General features: G+C 39.8%; 1 long non-coding RNA gene across 1 annotated transcript; it reads left to right on the forward strand.

Annotated features, from left to right (window-relative positions):
- Positions 1 to 621: 621 nt before the first annotated feature.
- LOC144307037 (uncharacterized) lies at positions 622 to 5,761 on the forward strand. The gene is made up of 4 exons (XR_013374001.1): positions 622 to 1,005; positions 1,996 to 2,118; positions 3,176 to 4,188; positions 5,444 to 5,761. It is a non-coding gene; the product is annotated as an uncharacterized LOC144307037 (long non-coding RNA).
- The last annotated feature ends 444 nt before the right edge of the window (positions 5,762 to 6,205 follow it).

Below are 6,205 nucleotides of genomic sequence, written 5' to 3' on the forward strand. Positions count from 1 at the left end.
TCTCTCTCTCTCTCTCTCTCTCTTTTTTTCTGTTCTGACTGAGTAATTTCCCATATCCTATCCTCCAGGTCACTGATTCTTTCTTGTGCATGCTCACATTTACTTTTAAGATTCTATTAAATTCTTCTGTTATTGTATTTTTCAACTCTAAGGGTTTCTGTTTGTTTTTGATGGTTCTTATTTCCTTGATGAACTTCTCAATTTGTTCATTCATTGCTCTCCTAATTTTGTTTGGATGTCAGTTTTTTTGTTTGTTTTTGTCATTCACTAAACTCCCTTTGATGGTGTCATATTTATCTAATTTTTCATGATCCTTAATTCCTTATGTTGGCATCTGTGAATTTGAATAATCAAGTTTCTCTTACAGAATTTTATAGGTTTGCTAAGGCAGAGACAGTTCTTCATCCATCAGCTTAATTTTCATTTCTATGTGTGTTTCCTGATAATGTCCTTGGGCAATTGGGGCCTACTAGTATAGTCTATTTTGGGGGAACACAACTGTTTGAGTTCTAGGGATGGTGGTTGTGCTACTGGCTGCAAACAGTTGGCTAAGACAGCTGGCTTGGTTCCCTATGCAAATGAGGCTCTAAGATAGGTTCCATGGTTGCCTGGATTCTCTGGCCAGGCTTCCGAGATAGTTGGGACTGGGTACTCTATTGAGTAGTAGATGAGACTATGAATTAGCTTTCCTGCCCTGACAGAGCATAAAGACAAAACCCAGGGCCTATACAGTTCATTGCTTGTGGACCTAAATCAGTCCAGAGTGTGCACTAAATTCCCTGGTCACATGAAGTTGCCAGTTTTGATCTGCAGATGAGGAAGCCATGAGCTGTAGTCTCTGTTCAAATGCCACCATACGTAGGACTGTTGAATGATCTGTGAAGCTTTCTATGTGCTCTGGTTAGGGTTCCTGCTTTGACAGGCTGAAGGCTGTATTAGGCAGTGAGTAGGGCTATGAATTAGGCTTCCTTTCCAGGTGCAGTGGAAAAAGCAGATCCAAAGCAGGTAAAGCTTTTTGTTGTCTTAATTCAAGCCGACCTGTATTCCAAGTTTCCTGACTCAGGAGAGCCACTGGCTTTGCTCTGCAAGCTATCAGCTCAGCCTGTCCAGTACTCAGTTTAAGGGCTGCTGGGCTACACAAAATCCAGGAGTTGTCTCCAGCCCTACTGGTCTATGGGGTTAGAAAAACACTCTCTCTGGTGGGTGGGGCTATGTCTCAGCTCCCTTGCCTAAGCGGGAAGTGGAGAGTCCTCTATAGGCAAGTCTCAATTTTCCAAATACACTTTCTGGTTGTGAGGGGCGGGGAGATACCTTCAGTCTTGGTTATGAATTACTTCCTCTGCCTGTGCACAATATGAGAAAAGTGTGCCTGGTAAAGGCTTTGCTCTGAGACAATCAGCTCTGCTCATCTGCCTCTAGTCTCAAGCACTGCTGAGCTACACAGCTTCGATGCCTTGTTATTAACCCTTTTGGTCAGATGGTGTCAAAAGGCACCCTTCACAATGGATTAAAATGGGGCTCTAGGCTAAGCCAAACTTCTTGTTTGAGGGGCTGAATCAGCCAGATCTGCCCTCTGAAGAGTTCCCTAAGCAGAGTGCACCTTTGACTTGGTTCTACAGATGAGCAAAACCTCTAATTGGGACTAATACTTGAGAAATACAGATACAAATTTGGTCCACTAAGGTCTGTGTGATGGTTGTTGTGCGCCCCTCTCTGCCTTTTCCTACAGTCAGATTCCTTATGGTTGAACCCAGCACATTCATTTGGGGCTAGTTGTTCCCCTGGGTTCTTTTTCTCCACTGGAGGAAATTAGTGCTTAGGAGAGACCTCTCCTCGTGATGCTGTGTTGGCCTTGGGGGAAGACTGTACGTGTGGTCACTTCCCTTAACTTTCTATTACAGTCTGTCTCGGTCTCTGTGGTGTAAGGATTGCTTTAGCCTCGCCTCTGTGTTCTAGGATTCTCTCAGTGATGTCTTGTTCTTGAATCAATGTTAGTTGTTCGTCTGAAGAGGTGGAGTGAAGTCAGGAACAACCTATGCCATTGTCTTGGTGACATCACAAGAACTCACTTTCGGTGAAAGATGACTGCACTGCAGGATGCTACGTGCAACAGCTGAGGTGAGTTCCAGGTACTTTGCAGGAATGGAAGAGGGTTCACTCCAGGCAGAGCATTCAGGGAGGGTTTCGTAGTGATTCTGGAGGAATAACATGAAGAAAGCAATCAAATAAAGTAACCCGGTAGAAAGCTGTGTCAAAAATGTAAGCAGCAGTGAAGTAGATGTTTTAAGAATTACCATTTTGAATTGTTTTGAAACCCAGTAAGCAAACAACACTGCCGAAAAGGTTTCAGGGATTATAACAGCATACACTCCTATTGATTTCCATTTGACTATTTCTTGCTAGAGGTAATGTCAAACAAAAATATAGTTTTTATTTGGATTCATTGTTCTATCTATTCCTGCTTGGTGCTGCAAAACCGAGCCCATGGCCATATAGCACTGGGGAAGCCCCACTGATGATGAAAGCCTTTGTCCCAAATGCTTTACTCTTCAAGCACCGGATTTTCTCCAAGCCTGCATTTCTGTCATGTGTCAAACAATTCCTTAGTCTTTCTTTCTTTCTTTTTTTTTTTTTTTAAAGTCTTGACCTATTTTTTTTTTCTCCTCTGTGTCTTTTTCTCTCTTTGCTATATTTCTGTCTCTTGATGTCTGTTTTCCACCTGTTTTTTGCCTCCAGGAGAGACATCAGGGGCAATGATCAGAAAGCCATCCTGTGTCCTTCTGCTACACACAACTGGATCTCCAACTCCACTATCCCAACACTTGAGTGTCCTCCAGTTTGGGCTAAGGACACTACAAGAATAATTAATACCACCCACGTTGTTGAAAGTGGAGAGAAGAGGGGTGGAACTTTATTTTTACCATTTCGGTGAAGATACAATCTCCCCAGTACCCTTCTACTCATACACTCACCTCTTCTCCTTCATTGCACACTTTTCTTTTTCTCCCTTTTAGAATCATTGTGAAATATGCCTTTAAAGAAAATCAAAGTGAGAAGATTGCCTTCTCACATACTGCTCCATTTTTGCAGGTCCCCTGACATGACAGCAAGTGTCAGCATCAATCTCTCCTTCTTGAATCATTGATTTTTTAATCCCATATTCTTCTACCCACAGCTACTAATTGCAGCTGTCTGTCACTCTGGCTTGGATGGAGAAGAAAGGCTATCATTTCAGTGAGTGAATTTGATGGGATGCAAAGAGATGCTGCAGTTGAACTCTGCCTCCAGCCAGTTTTTCCAGAGACCAAATATTAGACCTACCTGTTTAGCTAGATGCCAGCCAACTTAGTAAGAGGAAGATGCACAGAGCACATACATACAGACACTCATTCTAGGTCTCTTCTTTTTTCTAGATTTGTCTTTGTCTCTGGGCGTTCTCCGTTTCTCTTCATTATTTTCCACACTTTAATTTTTTATTTTGTTTAGCTTATGTTTTGCCGAGAAGACATAAAGCATCTTTTAAGCATCACAACTATTGCATAAACCAAGCTGCCTTGAAGCTATTTTGTACATATGTTTTTCATTTACTGAAGGCAGGGGGTGCTATATGCAAAGAAATTAGCTTCAGTAACTAGGTAGGTAACATTTCCAAAGAGACACCTGCAGACATTTATAGTGCCACATTATAGAATTGCTTTAAAATGTATCATTTCTCTCAGATGCTGCCAAATGTACTATGATGCATGTCCTTACTGAGGTATGCAGACAGCAAATGTCATACACATATTCTTCTCATCGAAGAAGCAATGTGTTGTAACTAATAATGATTTCTCCAAATCGCAGATTAATTGGTGTGCAATTAATTTGGCATATCCTAAATGTAGCAGAGTATCCTTCACCTGAGTACATCTACAGCAATAAAACATCTTCACAGATAATATTGCTGGAATGCCCAAATAACATCCTTGTCAATAAGAACTCCACAATCTTCCACTGACCAGATAAATGAGAAGCCAGAGAAAATATGAACTAAACATCTCATTGTTTTTCCTTCCAAATAACTTACATATTTTGACATTTTTCCTCAAATGGAGAAGATTTTGAAATATCTCCCTATATAACTTGGAAATGGAAAAAGGAAAAATAAGGTGCAGTGAACATGATTCACATGAATTACAAGTACAAAAGGTAAAATGTAGTACAGAGTATTACATAATTTCAAAAGCTTACTAAAAGAGCTAGAACTACAAACTTTGAAAGGTCAGTGAATATTGCAGTGTTTTGACATGCCATAGGGATAAAAAGACTCAAGGACAGGCAATTTGACTTGTTCAAAAAAAGGTATTATTTCTCTAAAACATTCACTTTAGATATTTTCCCATATTACAGTTATCTGTGGACTAAATTGTACAGGATAGACATGCAAGACACTTCAAAAACTTCTTTGCAGCAACCAAAGCCCAATATCAAAAATGAATTATCTAGGATAAAGTATTCATTTTTGCGTTCAAATCTTTCCAGGCGTTCAGAAGATGCCAGAGTAAATTTGAATGTTTGGTGGGACTAATAGAAGGTCAGATCAGAGAGAGTGAATCTTTAGAGCTAGTTTCTAGATACCCAGATTCATGGGATCCCTGGGTGGCACAGCGGTTTAGCGCCTGCCTTTGGCCCAGGGCGCGATCCTGGAGACCTGGGATCGAATCCCACGTCGGGTTCCCTGCATGGGGCCTGCTTCTCCCTCTGCCTGTGTCTCTGCCTCTCTCTCTCTCTCTCTCTCTGTGTGACTATCATAAATAAATAAAAAATTAAAAAAAAAAATAGATACCCAGATTCAACCATCTAAATCTGATGCAGTTTTTTTTTTAAGTTCAAAATGTTGAGTAATAAGATAATTAAAACCACCAATTATTAGTATTGATCCAATCAATTTTTGTTGAGTCAGTGATGAATAGTAATTTGTATTTACTGATCTTCTTTGTATTTGCGAGTTTCTCAGGTTAGAACATTTGTAAAAACTAGTGTCACATTCAATACAAAACTGAGACTGCTTTAATACCTAGCAATAAATTCATTGACTTGTTTGATTGTTGAGGGGACAGCTTGCACTAGAGAGTATAGCCACCAACCTGCTGACACAATATTCCAGAAAATTAAGGGGAAAAAAAGTAATGATAGCACAGTAGTAAAGCAAGAGCAGAAAAAATTAATACATTGCATTTGTAATGACTATAGGGCAGGGTGTAGTAGAGAATGGATGCCATGATTGCTACTGATTTTCATATTTGGGAGCTTCAGACAGTAGTTCTAATCAAGATAAGTCAAGATATAACGTATTATATCTTTAAAATATTTACCTATATACTATAAAATACATTTGTTTCTGTATAAGAGATGATTACTTATGCCCACTTCATGAAATACTGTGTTGGTTCTTTGGCGGCAGTAAAAGGGAAATAGAAAGATAAAGAAGACACATTCCATATCCTCAAGAGTGTTTATCGTCTAATGGAGGAAACCAGAAATCAATCAAATAATAGGATTGCAGGACAGAGGAAGAGAAAAGACAACTGCTGGATGTGAACTGATTAGAACAATTTCAATCTGGTGAAAAAAAAAAAAAAAAAAACCAGAGACAGAAATAAGAAATTTCTAGGTTCAGAAATTGGCCCAGCTTCTCACTAGCTCTGTGATCTTTGGGCTTGTTCTTAATCCCTCTGAGCTGGTGATCTCATCAATAAAACAGAGATAAAACTGCCTTTCATTTTGTCATTATGAGGATTAACATTAACAAGAAAGTGTATGTAAAAGTACTTGACTCGTGTTAAACACACAAAATTGGTACTCCTCTCAAAATCTGTGCTGATGCAAGTCCTGGTTAACTGCTGACTCTGCTTCTGTGATCAGAGGCATCAAAGCAGACTCTGATTGGCTCCCTTTCCTCCTCAATCCTCCTCTGCTTTTTATGCTGGTTTAAAGGCAGAAGTCCATTACATGGATGGGTGGGAGAGAGAGGTTTATGTGGCCAGAGGAAGTAGAGAAAAACAAGATCTGGCTTAAATCCTGACTTATCAGGGATACTTCAGTTGAGGGAACATGACAGGCACCCAGTGGCCAGAATGGCATAAATGAGCTCAATTTAAAGAAAGGGGATATAATGGGATATGAGGATTGAAAGTCAAACCAAATACCATAATGTTGAATTCCC

The sequence above is a fragment of the Canis aureus genome, chromosome 38, assembly GCF_053574225.1.
Source record: "Canis aureus isolate CA01 chromosome 38, VMU_Caureus_v.1.0, whole genome shotgun sequence".
NCBI lineage: Eukaryota > Metazoa > Chordata > Mammalia > Carnivora > Canidae > Canis > Canis aureus.